This window comes from Dromaius novaehollandiae, chromosome 2 (assembly GCF_036370855.1).
Source record: "Dromaius novaehollandiae isolate bDroNov1 chromosome 2, bDroNov1.hap1, whole genome shotgun sequence".
Lineage (NCBI taxonomy): Eukaryota > Metazoa > Chordata > Aves > Casuariiformes > Dromaiidae > Dromaius > Dromaius novaehollandiae.
Genome location: NC_088099.1, coordinates 88,920,748 through 88,938,518, shown reverse-complemented (window position 1 = coordinate 88,938,518; position 17,771 = coordinate 88,920,748). Strand labels below are relative to the sequence as shown.

At 37.2% G+C, this 17,771-nt stretch overlaps 1 pseudogene; it reads right to left on the bottom strand.

Moving 5' to 3' along the window:
- Positions 1-1,499: 1,499 nt before the first annotated feature.
- LOC112980914 (vesicle-associated membrane protein-associated protein B/C-like) overlaps positions 1,500-17,771 on the bottom strand; it is a 35,331-nt pseudogene continuing 19,059 nt past the window's right edge.

Here is a 17,771-nt window from a genome sequence, read left to right as displayed (position 1 = left end):
CTATGTTCCTAGTGAAAAGAATTGAACATCCCAGTACTGTCAGAGGTTCCCAGGTCTCAGGTCTCTGTTTTTCCTTCCTCTTCAGTGCCTCCTATCCGTTGTCATTTTAGAGGTTAATTCTCTGAAACTTTTTAATAAAAACTTGTGTGTTGCCTAGCAAACATAGCTATTCAATACTGACTGTGCAAATTCAAAGAAATGAGTTAACTACCTTCCCTTTTCTTCTTCTCTCCAAAAGAGATGCCTGTTACATTGGCAGTGATAGAAGGATGGCACATCAGTGAAAAGATCTGGCATAGCATTTGGTGAGAAAGTAATTACAATCTATGTTAACACAATATGCATGGTGTATCACTGATTGAACATTGAGTTATGTTTGATGTCAGTCAGTCATTTCTGGATTTTTTCCCCTTTACTGACTGCATATATTACCAAAGTGCTAGGGGATAAAAAAAGAAAATGAAAAAGAAAATGGTGGGGATGTTGTTGTTGCTGTTGTTCAGAATGCAGCAGTTTTGTGGGTCTTCTCTTCAGATTACCTATTCAACAGTAGGAAGTAAAAATATTGCTAGCACTGCCAAAAAGTTAAGCAGTACTTATGAGTTCTTCTGGTGGATTTAAGCAACGAATTAAATCCCAAGACATTATCCCAATGCAGAAGGTCTCTCCCACTGTGAGGCACTCTATTACCTTTTATTTCCCAACAGCCACACGTGGCAAGGATGTGTAGCTAGGACACATTGCAGTGATTCTCGGCATCCTGGGACCAAGGCTGGAGGAATATTATTTACAGCACCCAGAATGTAGTATGAGATTTTCTCAGAATCAATAACTTCATACTTACTCTGTGTTAACTTTCATTATAAGCAAATTTCAAAGTGTACGTGTTTACTAATATCTAGTCTTCAAGTTTACAGATAACAGACTTAGCAGTGCCTATTTATTATATCAAGATTATTTTATCTGATTATTTCACGAAGAAAAGAATATCCTGGACATCAACTACTTTTACACTGAGTAAGTTTTTAGAATGTCAATTTTTCAAATGACAAAGAAAAAAAAAACTCAAAAAAACAAAGCATCTGTCAGTTTATTTCAACTGAGACCTGGTTCATACTTATTCATAAAAGATGGGAAGGTTTAATACAGTGTACCTTTTCAAGTTTCATGATGTTTAGAACAGCCAAATCTCCTTAGAGATTTCAAGGTTATTGTTGCTTTCTTAACTATTACCCATACCTTTGTGGCCAGCTGATTCTCTGAGGATATGTGATGAGCCAAGAGTGGATGTGCTGAAAGTTAATGCCTTTTGTATCATCGAGTCAGTGGTGTGGTTTATGGTAATATGCACAGAATATCTCTGAAATCTCTGGTAATGCTGGATTTTTCTGTCCCTACATAAAGACATTATTTTTTTCCATAAATCAGAATATAATTTTTAAAGCAGCCTTTGGAAAGTAACAAAGTGTCTGAAACCCTGTCCAAAATCTTTAGTTCTTTTAAGTACTCCCAATAAATATGGCCATAAGGAACCAAATGAAATCCCCACCACCACCACCACCACTTGAAAGGTCCTTCACGACTCCTTGGCCAATGTCATCATCGCTAATTTTCACATATAATGGGATTTCTGGTATGTCATCAAACTCCACATCCTTTAAGACTGTCTTATGGGACACCGCTATTTCTGTATTTTTTGTTGTAACTGGGCATTTTGCCAAATATCTAGCAGAGCAGATTTTCACGCTTCCAGAAAAACAACTACTGAACACACGTACACATATTCATAACAGATCTGAGAACGTGCAGCACGTACAGTGAAACCAATTGTACTTTCACACTTTTCACATAATAAATAGTTTGTTCATCCTGTGCAGAGGACAGAAGTCCCAACATTGTGTCAAGGACACCAAAATTCTTAATATAGGTTTGCTTTCTTTACAACAATCAAGAATTATGATTCTTCTGGCACTCGGAATATGTCCCATCTAATCTGGTTGCAATGGGACATATCAGTATAAATTCAAGAGTTCTAGGATGCTCATAAAAGAGATATTTATCAGATTATCTATCTTTGGTAACAGCAAGTTGTCCAGAGTCATATACACTTATTAGGGTTTAAGGTCACTGCTAGGAGATACAGAATAAAAAATGGGTTATCTTTGACTGCTTGCCCATAAGAATCTAAGTGCACTGTGCTTGGTTACCAGTTGATCTTGTCAGCAACATTACTGCTCAGAAGTCTAATTTCTTTTATTTTAAAATTCCATTTGTTAGAAAGACTGGTAGAGCAGGCTAGCAAATCTGAATACTTGAGCATAGTAACAGGCTGCTTTTCTTGGCGCACTGTGTTAGCATCCTTGCCACTGGACAGTTTATTTCCTTCCATCTCCTGCATTTCTTGTCCATTCACTGCTTCTATGATGCAGCTAATCACGGTGGTATTGTCTGTTTTTCAGAACAGAATGCATTTCATAAAGGTGTATCAGAACAACAAGTTCCGAAAAATAGATTTGTTTTTCTCTTAGTCAAAACATCTTGTATTTAAAACACTGCTACAACTTACCATTTCCCTTAAAATATTTTTCTTGAATAAAAATTCAGCATTATGTCATAGTTTTAAAAAGACAGGATCTCAGCTGGTGTTCAAAGCCACAGTCAAGCTGACCCTTTGTAGATAGTTGGTTTTGAACCTTAAATATTCTGTTACTGGGTATGATGAACTTCAGAGGACGATTACAGAGCATCTACTAAGCACTGTATCTGAATGATCGCTGGTTGGAGCTTTTCTCCACAGTAGGTGCTATAGCTCTTTATTATGCCTATATTTCCTGCTGAATGAGAAATTGTTCTGCTTACTGAGGAGATTAATGTATATCCCTACAGATTAGGAACTGTTGAGATTTGCATAGCCTGATGCAGTATGATACTGAATTGGCACAATGTTGAAAAAGGGATATATGTGTTTATCTATCTGACTATTAAGTTGTATACTGACAGCAGTGAGAACTTTGAATTCCCTGGAACAGTCTCTAACTCAAAAAAATGGCTGTATTGTCAGTAATGGCTTGAATTTTAGGCAAACTTAAGAACTTTCTTGTTTCATAGGGCTAATAACAGAAAGCTGTAGCAGAAAGAAAGGCAGATAGGGGTTAAAAGTTTTAGCAAAAATAATATCAATAGTCTATTTTTAGAGCAAAGCTTCATCTCAGACATCCTTCTATATTTCTCTGCAGTTTAGTGTCTTAAATATTTAAAATGCATTATGTCCTTTTTATGCCATTGTCTTGATTTCTTAGCAAAATGTACATATTATCCCCAACAAGGACATTCTGAAACATCACTGCCTGTATAGTTGTGATTGCTACAGAGATCATGAAGTCCTATCAACAAAGGGATTACTCATGCATTAGGAACAAAGGATGCAGACTCAAAAGAGAGCTTGCAACAAATCAAGACAGTCACGCCTGTGATGCCTAATAAACTTAAATTTTAACCTGTTTAAACATAATGAAAAACAGAATTCACACAGAAACTAAGCCACTGCATTGCTTCTCAAGCTTCCATGATAATCTCAGCTTCTTCAGCAGCCCAGGTCATTGTTCATGAAACATTCTGAGACATTTCTACCTGTAGTGAAACCTAAGCTGCTAACAGTGAAATTAGACACATCTTTTCCTATTTCCCAGTTATGTAAAATGTGGATAGGAGGCACAAAATGGAGAAAGGAATTATGAACATATAACAAATGGACACAGAATTCATAATCAGGTAGAACCCCAAATGCTACAAAAGAGAAACCAAAGTTTTGCTCTTGAAGAACAAGTTTTGAGCTTTCAGGTCAGCAAGACCTGTTGAGAGTATAGGACAGAAAGATACTATGTGCAAGGAAAGACATTTACAAAGGACAGGGGTGATTTGTTGAAATACAATTTTGATTCACTTCAAAGCAGGTCAAGCTCCTGTTCAGGCCTATGGTACCTTAAGTCTCTCCATTTCTCAGCATTTACAAATATAAAACTTCAAAACACCAAAGCTAAATATTTTTAATGGTTAGGTTTGATACTATAAATCCTATCAAAATACTCTGCCCTACCACCAACCTGTGTGTATATTTGGTTTTGTTACATTAAAATCAAAATACAGTTGGATGCACATAAACACCTCCAAAATAAATCATCAAACTGACAATGGAAAACACATGTGAAAAAAGGAGCCAGTTTGCCTAGACAAGATATTAATTTTTTATATGTACACACTGTTCAGAGAAGCTGAAAAATGGCTGTTCTCATCTTCAAGGTGTTGATTATAATTTGTACTGTGTGTGGATTTGTAAATGTATGAGTGTATATTTTATAAATATAAGCATACATAATATATTGTAGGTATGTATGGAAAAGAGGAAGCAAGTGTGGTTGTGTAAATACCCAGAGGCAGTAATTGCACTATGATGCCTATGTTTAGCATCTACTTTAACAGTTTCATCTATGCCTCTCTATGTGACTTCAATGTATGGTGCAAGAATGTAAGTTCATATAAACAATATTCAAGACAAAAGCAAAAATGTGCACATAGGCTATGATTAATGTAGTCTATGAACATATATTCACATCCAGTGTTAGCTCAATAAAGCTGTGGTGTTTCATATTACCCACAAAGCAAAAGTCAGCCAAACATTGTTAAAAGATAGAACCTGACTCTACCTCTCTGTACCAACTACACAGGCTCAGATGATCTAGGTAATAAGAGTTTCTTCATTCAGTTGTTCAGCTAGTAGTGAGAAATGATAGTAAAAAGAGACTTCAAGAAAAATATATCAATGTTGATGCAAAGATCTATGTTTTAACTTGTAGCATCATCTTGTGCCACTTCTAGTACAATATAGTAGCAACCACCACAGGTTTCTTTTGTATATCATTTCCATACATTTCTTTATCTCCTTTGTTTGGAACAATATTCTGCCTGACTTCTGCCTTTGTAATTCTATTGCATTTACTATGGAAAATTGTAATAGCACAGGATGGCTTTCTGAGCAAGGATGCTAACAACATACGAAGTAGATTGATAGCTCACTTATATCCCTGTAAATCTAACATTACACATGCAAAAATGAATATGAATCCTCATTTGATCTAAACCAGTTGCAAGACAAGCCATCACAAATTTATTTCTTTGTAAACAACAGAACAATGTTGGTTCCTCTGTTTTTTGAGCAGTATGGGTATGTCAATACAGGTTGAACAAGAATGTTACTGACTCAGATTACTTTATTCATTCAGAAGAGAGAAGTTAAAATGAAGAATAAAATCAAAAGCAGCTAAAATCCAAGATTTTGCCTTGTATCTCATTAAATATACTTTTACAAGGTGAGTATAAATATTGTCAAGCTCAGAATGGTCACACAAGTGTTGATAGCTTCACAAGCTGCAAGGCAACTACATGCTTTGTCATTTTCTCCGGCATTTTCCTTGTCTTTCAGAAATAATGATTTTTTGGGGAGGAGGTAATAGAGATCAGATATTTGAAAATAATGATGGGTGGTAGGTAATAGAGATCAGATATTTGAAAATTCTGGTGATATTGTCTGGAGTTTATCCAACCATTGCTGTCAAAAGTTTGACTGTCTCAGCTAGTGCTCGGCTAATTTAACCACAGTGTTAAAACTGTCAGTGGTACCCTTTGTGCAGTAATTGACTGGTGCTAAGGAGCTTCATGACCTTTGAAAATGCCAGCTCCCAACCAGGACCTGATGTAAAGTCTTTGCAAGCGCACACATCCTTGTACAAGATGTAACTGCTGCAGCTGTCACACTCAATTTTTTTTAATGTCAAACTCAGTTTGTCTTGTGTTTGGCATATTGAATTCTGTACATACTGGTAGATGACAAGCCTTTTTACTTACTTCATTTAATGTTTTTTAGAGACATAATGAAAACCATAGTGTTGAAAAGCTTTTGTGTAAAGGGTGAAGGATAATATCTTCTTCTTGCCTACCTACCAAGGCTCATGTATTGGTGGTCATCATCTGAAATGTCTGAGAGTTTCCACTTTGTGTTAGAATGTTTGTTCAGCTGAAGAATTTTCAGCATTTTATTTCATAAGAACATATAATGGAAGAGTTTTTTTCTGGCTCCCATAATGGTTTATGTCCCTATTATAATGAAGTTGAAGAGAGCTTTTATGATGAAGAGGTGCTACTGTGGAAAAGAAATCTATTCATTATCCGATTTTATTAGTATCATTTACATATGTTTCTCTGCATTACTATATCATACAACAATATTTCCACATAGAGAGCAAAAAACAACACTAGGAAAGAACATAAATCATAGGTAAGAGGAGGTGGTATTTCACACTTCAGACTCTGAGCTTAGTGAGAATCATTTTAGATAGTTCTCAGGAACACCAGTGAAGGAGTCAATGTCTATTCTTACACATCTGACACCTTTGACAAGCATTATAATTCATTCTTAAGAAAGAATGAAAATAAGCATGTGTATTTAACAGCAAAATACATTATAGAAAGAAAGCTTCTGGCAGCATGGGAGAGAGACTAGAGTGGAAGATAGAAACATATGCAAATGTAAACAGAGCTATAAATACAGAGCCATAGAAAAAGAAACATTATTTTTGCAATTAAATAATATTTTTGGGGGGGGGTTAGTTGCTGCATTAAAAAGTAATAATAATAATAATAAAGTTAATCAAAACCAAATTTAATTCCACCTTTTTATTCATTTGTTTTTTGTTTTTCATTTTTTTTCCTAGCTGAAAAGAATGAAATATCTTCTCTTAGTAACCAGAATATTTCAAATCCACTTTGTTCCAAGGTCAGGAGTTGATATTTCTACAAGAGTACCTTACCAGGCCTTGGGTATTCAGAATGGACTCTCCCTCAGTCTCTTCTGTTGTTAGCTGTTATATTACCTAAAATACTTTAATACTCATTTACTCAGGTGATAGAAAAAATTAGAATCATAACCTCAGAATTAGGACAATTCTCTGAAAATAGGATATTCCAGTGCCAGATTGGATGCAGTAACAATTCATGCAAAACAGACCATAGTGCAACAGGAGTGAATATGAAACCTCATCTGGAGAACCTTGTCATATGGGGTTAGCACACCTTCCCTGGAAAGTGGGAGCCATGGGCTCAGCTTCCCTGAAGGGACAATATAGATTTCTGGGCAGTAAATAAGAGGGAAGGATGTAGAATTATCACAGTTTATTGCAGAGGCAAAACTATGGAGAGGAAATGTTTTTCTCCATCGGTATTATTCAGTAGATTTTTTCCATACCTAAGAAAAATTTTGGGACATTCATTCCCCAGAAAATTTTTACCTTTATAATAACAACCAGTTCATTTATTCAGATCTATCACCTGAGTTCTGAACAGTTTAGTGATTTCTATTAGGACAGGAATATAAAGCAGACCAATGCTAATGCAAAAATTTACCTCAGGACTGAAGTACAGGATTCAGAAATAACATTATAAAATAAAAGTGATTAATATAATAACCTCAAAAAATCCCAACGTATTTGATATCCAAAAAAGAATTAAGTACAAAATTAGACAATGACAAGGAACTTCTCCCTTATCTTTTCTCCACATTGTGTCTTCTCCAACACAGTAGCACAAACACTTCACGTGGCATGCTCAGCATTCATGACGACCAAATAGGTTACCCATTTTTGTTATAACCACATCCTAAAATGTCATCAACATTTCACAAGCCTTAAAAATACCTTACAATCCATCCAAGAATTTCTTAATTCTTTCCCACTCTAGTTCTCATATATCTGCCCAGTTCTAAACTACAGAAGTAACAATTCCTGTGGACTCTCATTTACTATTGTATTGCTTTTTGTCTATATAAGATATTGATAGATTTATTCTCTAAAAAACCCCAGATTCATATTTACCTTTTTTTCCAAACTGTCAGAGGCTGAGTGTCTGAATTATGGTACTCATCAATGACCTATCCATGATCCTTGAAATTCTATTGACAGCAGTACCGTGTTCCTTAAAAGTATTAGCAGACTATATTGAGCTGCTCTGCAGACAGTCTTAACCAGAAAATAAGAAATCAGAAAGTCTTTTTCAGTTTGAACAATAAGGACAAGCAGTCTGCAAAGCATTTGGAGAAGTGCTTTCAAGTTAGGAAACTATGTGACCTTTATCCAAGCAATGTGTGCCACCCTTTAACAGTAACACATATTTTGGACAAACAGGTTTTTGCCTAAAGGCAAGGGGCTGGAGGGACCTTGCTCGTAGAGGTGCTCTGCTGTGCTAAATATGTACATAGAGTAAATTAATCCCTAGCTCAAATACTGTCTCTTCAGACAATAAGGACAACACACAAAGAGTTCAGGAAACAGAAAGATTTGCTTAGCTAAAATCAGAGCAAACCTCAAGCACCAGCAACACAGGCAGCGTTTGGGGCAGAGGGCGAGGGAATGGTACAAGCTCACAGACAGAAAGTCAAGCAGAAGAGACCTGGCTTTGAGGTTTATTTCTTGCAGTTTCTGGCCAGAAAACTGCCTATATAATGTACATATAGGCTTCTGGCCTGTGCCCATCTGACCGTTAGATAATAGGTATACTATAACCACGCATTACTATGATGACATGCATCCACACTACTGCCCTGAATTGTGTGTGCCAAATATTCCCCTAATTTCTTCATTATACCACTCACAGCCAGGAAAGAAAGAAAAACTTAAATCACCACTGAAGGAGTTGAACTCTGACAGCATCTTTTCGTTCAGGTGTTCTGAACTATTTTGTACTCAATAACCTTTATGATGCTACTATCAAGAACGTGAACACAGCTCAACATCCCAGACCCACATTGATGCAAATCACTCATTTTCCATAGACAAGATCCTCAAAGTTAGTATTTGGTTTCACCTATATGAAAAACCAGAGAGAAAAAGTTCACAGATTTATCTGCAATTACTTGTATAAACCAAGTGCTAAAACCAAAAAAGTTAAAAAACTGTAGAATTAAAATCAACAGCCTAAGATACAGAACAGTTTGTCATGGATTAAAACTAGTTTCTGTGCATTAACAATACAAATTTTTGAACTCATATTAAAGCAAAAAGTATTTAAATCTCTGACAGTAAAGGCCTGATCAAAAAGCCACTGAAGTTAACCAAAGAAAACCATTGACTTCAATGGGTTTTGGGTTAGTCCCTTTGTTTATAAAAGTAATGCTCTAGTAATTTCGCTCCTAGTCTTTGAAGCATACTTTGCCTTTTATCACAAAATTTGATATATTAAAATTGCTATTTTCTGATATTGTTGTTTAGTTTGTAAGTTTTTATGAACAATAAAATGTTGTGTCACAGCTACTTCTTCATAAATGTCATGCTTTAAAACAAGATTTGCCTGCAGTAAAATCTGGGACTGTATTTTCTCATCATGAGATTTGGGCATTTAGTGAATATTGCCAAGAGGCTATTTTGTTGTTATTTCCTGCAGCAATGCTTGATTTTTTTGTGTGCTGGACATTAGCAAAACCTCTGGGAAGAAAAACATTCTTTCTAAAGAAAGACTTTTACATTTCAGAGCATTTTAGAAAGAACATTTGCGTTGCTCCATCACCACAGCGACCATCTTCTGCAGAACACACCCAGCAATCAGAAATGCCCTCTGAATGCAGTCACATTGCACTGCTAGCGCTTTGAGTGCCACAGTGCTGGGAGGGGAAGTATAAATTATCTGATTAAAGGGATTCTCCCTGTGGAGCACATAGGTAAACGTCGTACCTCTGATGATCCTTTAGAGATGACTGCTGAGGTAAACTGTCTGCTATTGAAGATTTAGTTTCCTTAAACTTGAATTTACTTGAAATATTGTTTTTCCTTCACTATCCTTTGATTGGTTTAAATTTACACTTATTTCTACTGTGGTCCCTGCCTTATAGGCATGGTCTAGCTTTAAATTGTTTAAAAAATGCATGCGTTAGTACATCAGCAAATAACACTAAACACAGTAAATGCAAGCTGTGTAACAACCAAGTGTTAATTAAAAAAAAAAAAAAAAAAGGGCTGTTGGGGCTGGGGCCCCAAGTCACATGACAAGCTGGAGCAGTGCTGGCTGGTATGGAGCTCCTTTTGTGGTAGCGTTGGGAAAAAAAATGTATCCCAGGGCCACACCATGAAACAGAAAGAGGGCAGGGAAAATCCTGTGTCAGCTACAGAAGGCATACATGATAATCGCCTCATATTACATATCCAAAATTCTAGACAAAACGCAGACCTTTTTTCAAATATTAAGGACAAGAATTCTAAACTATAGGACTGGCCTGAGAAATGCATATTTTCAGTTATTCTAAATTAGCAATGTTGTGCTCATAGATGGCATCCATTATATTTTTTACACTTCTCTGATAAACTAATGTGTTTTTTCCAGAATAAGGTTGCTGTCCTGAATAGTATAGTAAGTAACTGTAATTATAACATCTGATTCTCATCTATAGAATATCTTTCATTGATGATTTCTGTGTAGGGCTCCAATAGGTTTGGGCAATTCTTTATTTGTTCTCTCAGCAAACTGTAATTCAAAGTGCAGAAGAAGCCAAAAGGAGGCAGAAAACAATTCAAAAGAGTTGCACATCTAAGATCCAAACAATTCTTCCAATTCTGGCTTTAAGCAGTTTCCTGAAGCACTGACCCTTCCCTGAACAAGCTAAAGTCTAGTTCTAATCTAGACTACTGTATATTAGATGCAGATGCGGCAAAAAACCTAACACAGGCTGTGTCCGCAATGGCAATATACCTCAAAACCTACCTTGAAGGACAAGCTTACAAAATGAAAGGATAGCTAGACTCCTTGTCCATTTAAGCTATAACTGTACACACAAAGGTGTAGTTCTCGATTTTGAAAGAAAACACTTTTGGACTGAAAATACTCACTTGGAAGGCTGCCTGATGAAAACCACTACCAGCATAGCATAGATCACTGCCAGTACGACCTATATTCAATCTAGTGACCTGGAGATAAGAAGGTCTTATCACCCATTACAGTCTTCTGCAGAGGAAAGAAATCTGGCAAACTAGCTTCCTAGCTCTCCACTTTTCTGTCAAAATTTGTAAGATAATTGAGAGCTCTAAAAGCAATAATAAATGACTAGACAGCATTTCCAGTAAATACTCTTTCCAATATTCCAAAAAATAATTTCTCTTTCTGAAGAAGTCAGCTAAGTCAAAGTGTTTATACAATGGCTTATATGCACACATGTACAAACACACTTTATTGAGTAGACAGAGGGTTATAGACAGTGCTCAGGATCTCTCATTATATTGAATTTTAAATACAGATGAGAGAAAGATAGAAGGCTCTTCCAACCTTAGCTTTGTGTTAAGTGATAACTGATATATATATATATACTGTTAAGTAGGTTACATTATATTTAAGTATTTTCTCTTTCTTGCCAAACATCATAGTTTACTGTACTTGGGCTACTTTTCGTAACCAGTTCTCATTATTTATTCTCATGTACCTGCATGGAGCTTTGTTAGTGTCTGATCTAAGGGCAGCTATAAATTTCTTGAAATACATACATTTTTATATATATGTATATAAACATTGCACAATGCTGAGGTTACACAATTGCTCACATATCAGCCCTAAAGAATACTTCCTTAATTTGAAAAGTAAATCAACGAACTTTTTCATGAGTTGGAAAGGGAGGAATAAAGTTAATTAAGTATCCCAGCTTGTCAATTCCTCTAATATTTTTTCCTTCCAAAAACTGTTAATAATTTATCTTCTCTGAATTAAAAAAAAAAAGAGAAAAAACTGCTTACTAAAAGGTTTGGCAGTGGATATACTGTAACAGAAATTTGCAGCTTCTGTACTAGTCTGCTTAACATGCATCAGTGAAAGACTGTAATAAAATTTCATTTGTCATTTACCACTATGCTGGTCCCAAGTAGTCTGAGGGATCTTTATGTGAACACATAATTGATAAAGGGGATTAGGAGAAAGACTTTCTGTTTTATTAGGTGGTTCTATTAACTATTGCATAGAAAAGGAGTTGATATTATTACCTGCAAGTGCAAGGTCTCATTAGAGTAGGATTTATGTGGTATATGAAAACCAGCTGAAAAGAAAATGCATCTTGTACTTGAGTATAAATACAACATTCTACAATAGTTGAAATTAAAATATAATATCATTCATTATTTGTTTACAGAAAATCTTCATAACTAGTTTAAAGGCACCGAAGCAGAACGACATTGAAAACAAAGAAAAAAAGAAGAAATGGAAGAAGAAGAATGCAGTAAGAATAATTATTTCCTAACTTTTATAAATGTGTTCAATTGCTTATGGTGAAAACTGACTTTATGATGCCAGTAGGAAAGTAAAGCTGGGACATACAAGTCATAACTGCAAATGCCAACCTTTAACCCTTCTCAGCTGAAATGACTTCAAAGTAAGCACTCACTTGACCAACGCATAACCTGAAAGCTAAATGGGTTGAGATCATTCTAGCTCCGATGACCTAAAAGGGTCATACAGGTCATGCTTCAGCATTCATTTGTCAGTGAGGCTTCTTAGCACACAGGAAACTGTGGGCACTGAAATCTTCTCAAAAAGAATTTTTAAAATTCCCCAAACTGGCTGAGTTTCTATGGCTCATTTACTCTGCTTCTTTGCTCTGTGCAGAGGGAGACAGATAAGTAGAATTTGTGCAGAACTGTGCTATACTATCACGGAAAAAGTGACTCCCTTGGACAGACAGAATGCTTTTCTTTATGGTTTTAAAAGCCAGCTGCATTTTTAGCACTCAATAAAGATCCCCTGCCATAGCATAGTCCCCATTAACCCCTCCACTTGGCCGAGCACTTATGCGTGGGGGGAGGAGGGCCTGGAAGGGAAAAAGAAATATGACCTAAAGCAAGTGAGATCATCCATCTTCTTACATGAGACTGTTCTGCTGTTGGCTTCATGTGTTACTGATGCTCTGAGCTGTATTAAATTACATTGTTTGCTCCCTGACCTCTTAAAGGAAGCTGGTGAAGAGGCTGAGGAATGGATGGGTGACAGCAAAGAGAAACCTCAGGTTTGGGGTACAAGCCTGCAGGACTGCCTGTCATAATCTGAGTATCACCAATGTACGGGTGCCTGAGACCCATTTTAAAAGCTATCTACACATCTAACACATTGTTTCTCCTTCTTGGAGAAACAAGTGATTTTTTTTTTCATTTTTACAGGCTTTTCAGGAACCAGTGAGGTAACTACTCTCTTAGAGAAAAAATCAGGCCCTAGCTCACATACAGCATAGTTATGTAACCTTGGCTCTGTCCTCTGGGGAAATAACTAAGTTGTGAGTAAGAGCTGTGAGGTAGTCTATAGTCCACAGGTATGCAGATAAGAAAGGTAAGACTGCAAAAGGAGGTAAGACTCTTGGGAGAGTGGAGACAACAATAGTTACCACCTCAGGAAACAACAGGGAAAAAGATGGCAAATCAGCAATATTGGGGATGAGCCCACTCCAAGGAGCAATGGAGGGTGATCCTTCTCATTGGACTGATGATTGCTTGTACAGCAAAGACTCATCTTTCTTATTAATGCTTAGTGTAATAGCTCATCAGCTCTAGCTAACTGTTCTGTGATTTAGCCATTAAATAATTGCTTTGTGTATTCCCTGTTTGCAGAGGTCCTTTACTCATGTTAAAAGTCTTCTGAACAAAGTGATTTAGAGAGGAAGTGTTACAGTGGTTATATGTAAGTCCAAGTTGGTACAGAGAAAGGGGACACAAACCTCACAGTATCCCAGATTTATCTAAAATTGACATAACCAAAATCAACCAACAATAAGAAAATTATTGCATATACTCTGCATACATGCAGTACATAACCCTCCTTCACCCTGCTGGTCTTCAAGCACCTGAACCCTGCTGGTCTTCAAGCACCTGAACTCAGCAGCTGGAAAACAGACATCAAACCAGAATAATTGGCATTTCATATCCTCTCTGTCCTTGGCTTGTGCTCTTGTATTTGGCGACACAATTTGCAAGGCAAGAGAAAACAAGATGTCATATACTGAATCCTCCCACTGCAACTCTGAGCTGAATTCAGGAGGAGTGCTGGGGTGCTTAGGACTATTGAAGAATCTGTCAGGGATTTAGAAATCTTACTTGAACCTTGAAAAGACACTTTGGTTCCAGGTGACAAAGAAGTCTGAAGAAATTGTGTGCGCTCAATTTTAAGCTCCATGGGGGAAAAAAAAGAAAACTGAAGGGACTTTCTGTTTGAAATTTGCATGTTTGTTTCCTTTTGCTAAAAAGAAGGGGGAAGAAGGAAGGGAAAGAAATGCAAGGAATTAACTATTTTTCTCCAGTCATTTTATCACTCCACAGATTTTAGGATACCACTCCCAGAGGAAACAATGCAACAGATAATCTATAATGCTTATACATCAAGTATGAGTATCAAATGCTATTGGAAGGGGCCACTGGAAAGTGCATATGTTTAAAAGCAGAAAATTTAAAAACTATGAATACTACCATATGTTCCTTTCTAGTTAAGAAACTTCTAAACTCCTGTTGATTTCAGAGTACCTTCAAGAATACAAATTTCTTGAATGTGTCACACAGTTCAGAGTCAGGAAACTCAGTACTAAAATGTGTAACATCAGCAGAAGACCACTTATGTTCCATCTGCAAAACAAAAACATATCTAAAAAGTGCATCTTATTTCCACCTGCTAAAAATGGCACTCATTTTATCTTTGTTAATTCATGACCAGTTTTGTCTTCTCTACATTAATACAGTATCATTGTGTATTCATTGTATGATAGTCCCCAGGTTTAATAAGGCCTCTTTGATACATAACGGAATTTTGCAAGTTCTTTGGGACTGCTTCCTGACTGTGTTGTAACTTCAGAAAAAATCTGGTCCATTCATTTTGCATAAAAACAGGAAATCACTTTTTTTCTTTTTTTAATCTAGCTCCAAGAGTTGATCTTTCACTCTTTCTAAAAGTGTCTTGCCCACATTAAAAAGGACTGTAAACTTGAGCAGCCTTCATAAAGAAGCCTGAGCTATTTAATGAACTAAAATGCAGAAGGAAAGCATAAAAGAAGTGGAAATGAGGACAGACAACAAAGGGGCACCATATGCTCGGACACTTAGGTATGATATAAGGCCAAAAACTAACTAGAGCTAAAATTACTTAGGAATATAAAAGGTAGTAAGAAGGGATTATGCAAGCATATTAATACCAAGAGGAAGTACAGAGAAATGGGGTCCATTGTTGAATGGGGAAGACAGTCCATGATGAATGTTACAGAAAATGCTGAAGTACTCATTGCCTTTTTCTGCCTCAGTCTTCACAGACAAAGCTTGCTCCCAGACCTCACATGAGGTGCTGGCATGAATTGGAAAGGAGAGGAACATCCAAAAGTGAGGGAATTAACAGGTTTGGAAGTGCCTAGAGAAGATGTGTTAAACCATGGGACCGAGTGGGGTTCACCTGGGGGCACTAAAGACAGAGATAGTGAAAACTGCTGTTTCTTATCTACAAAATCTCATGACAATTGAGGGAGGTTCATGATGTCTGGAAGAAGGCTAAGTTTGTGCCCATCTTTAAGAATGTTAAGAGGCAAGCCCTTGGTAAACCCTCATCCAGCCTCCTCTCGCTACCTGGAAAGATCACAAACCATGTCTTCTTGGAATCCATTTCCAAGCATATCCAGTCAACATGGGTTTAGTAGAGGAAATCAAGCTTGACCAACCTGATTGCCTTCCACGATGAAATGACAGGCTGGGTAGATGAGGAGTGAACAAAGGATGTAACATGCTTTGATATTAGTAAGACTTTTGACACTATCCTGCATCATTCTTGTTTGGAAGCTGAGGCTGCATAGGCTGGAGGAACAGACTATGATTAGGCGGGTTGAAACCCCGCCTGGCTGGACCCCCATGCTCAAAGAATAGGAATCAATAGCTTAACTGGTTATGAGCTGTTAACAAGCAGAGGACACCAGGGGTCAGTAATGGGGCTCATGTTGTTCAATATCTTCAATGACCTGGATGATGTTACAAAGTGTGCTCTCATCACACCTGCTGATGATATTAGATTAGACTGATACTAGACAGTAGAGCTTCAATACAGAGGGGTCTGGTGGACTGAGCTAACATAAACTTCATGGAGTTCAAAATGGAGAAGTGCGAAGTTCTGCATCTGAGGCAAGGTAATCCCATACATCAGTATAGCCTGGGAAACAACTGAAAAGGCCCTGGAAGTTGTGGTGGACACCTTGCATATAAGCAAATAGTGTGCTCTAATCAAAAATGAGGCAAACCACATGCTGGGCTATGCTAAAAGAAGAGATGAGCAGATGGAGAAAAATTACTATCCCCCCTATTCAGCACCAGTGAGGCCACATCTAGTCTCCAGTATTGGTCGCCACAGTTCAAATGGGATGTTGAGAAAATAGAGAGAGCTCAGGGGAGGGCTTCTAATATGGTCAGGAACCAAGAACTCATGCCATTTAATGGGAGGCTGAAGGGGCTGGACTTGTTTTTTTATGTCAAAAAGGGGGTTTAATAGCAAGCTAATTGAATGGGGGTTAGAAAGATGACAGAACAAAACGACTCTCAGTAGCACGGGGCAATATAACAAAGTAAGTTGTGACTTGGGACATTTAACCTGAACATGAGGAGAAAAGCCTTACCCTCTTTACCAGGAGCATAGTGCAGTGCTGAAGCAGGATACCCACAAAAGCTGCACAGTCTTCATCCTTGGAGGTTTTGGGGATTTGGCTAGAGAAAGCCTTGCCTGACCTAACCTAGTGCTGGCCATAGTGGAGTGGGAGGTTGGACAAGGTGTGCTCCACAGATCCCTTCTCACCACATATCCATGAAATATTACAACACTCTAAAGGTAAATTAAGCAACAATCATATCAGCTAAATCTGTTGCACAAAATTCAGAAATAAGAGCAAAATCTAAAACAAAATGTAAACAGTGTTACTGTTCTTAGCTCCAAATATATTTTGAAGTTGTTTGCTGCCTACCAACTTGCACATCAGACTGAAAGCTTGGTAATGACACTGCTGGAATGAACAGCCATTCCTGAGCCAAATGTCTCCTTCTGACGGGCATGATTTCACAGCATGTATATACGATTTAACCTTTCCACCCACCCTCTTTTTTTCAAGAGCGTCCTTCATGCCTTAATCCTTCCTGACTTTATTTTGTCCTTTCAAATCAAATAATGATAGTAGAAGGTTCGCTTTGAAACACACTGGTTTCTAAACTATTTCCTCACCACAGAAGCTTAACCTGAAGGTCGCAAACATGGTAACACTGCAGTTAGGAATATTGGTATTTATTTATTTAATTTAGGGAAAAAAAAGCTTTCTTCACAACAATGAAAGCTATATCAAATAACTGGAAGAGCATCAGGATCTTCTGCTTTAAAATGGCATCAGAAAGAAAAATAAAATGACTATTTCTATACTGCCTATCATCACCAAGTCTCTTGACGTATTGAACACAGACTTGATTCTGCAAGGCCTTCATGTGGAATATCAAGATGCAAAAGTCTGCACGTGAGTGGTCCCACACAGTGATAATACAGTTGGTAGCCCTGTTTTCAACAGTATCATTGGTTGCAAGCAGAAATCAGCTTGTTCTGTCAGAATTGGAAGCCCTTCTGAGTAGCTGGAACACTGCATTGTCAGGACCCTCTCCAGAACATTTGCCATATTGTACTTTTCTCTCCCAAATCAGATACTGTTGACACTGTGT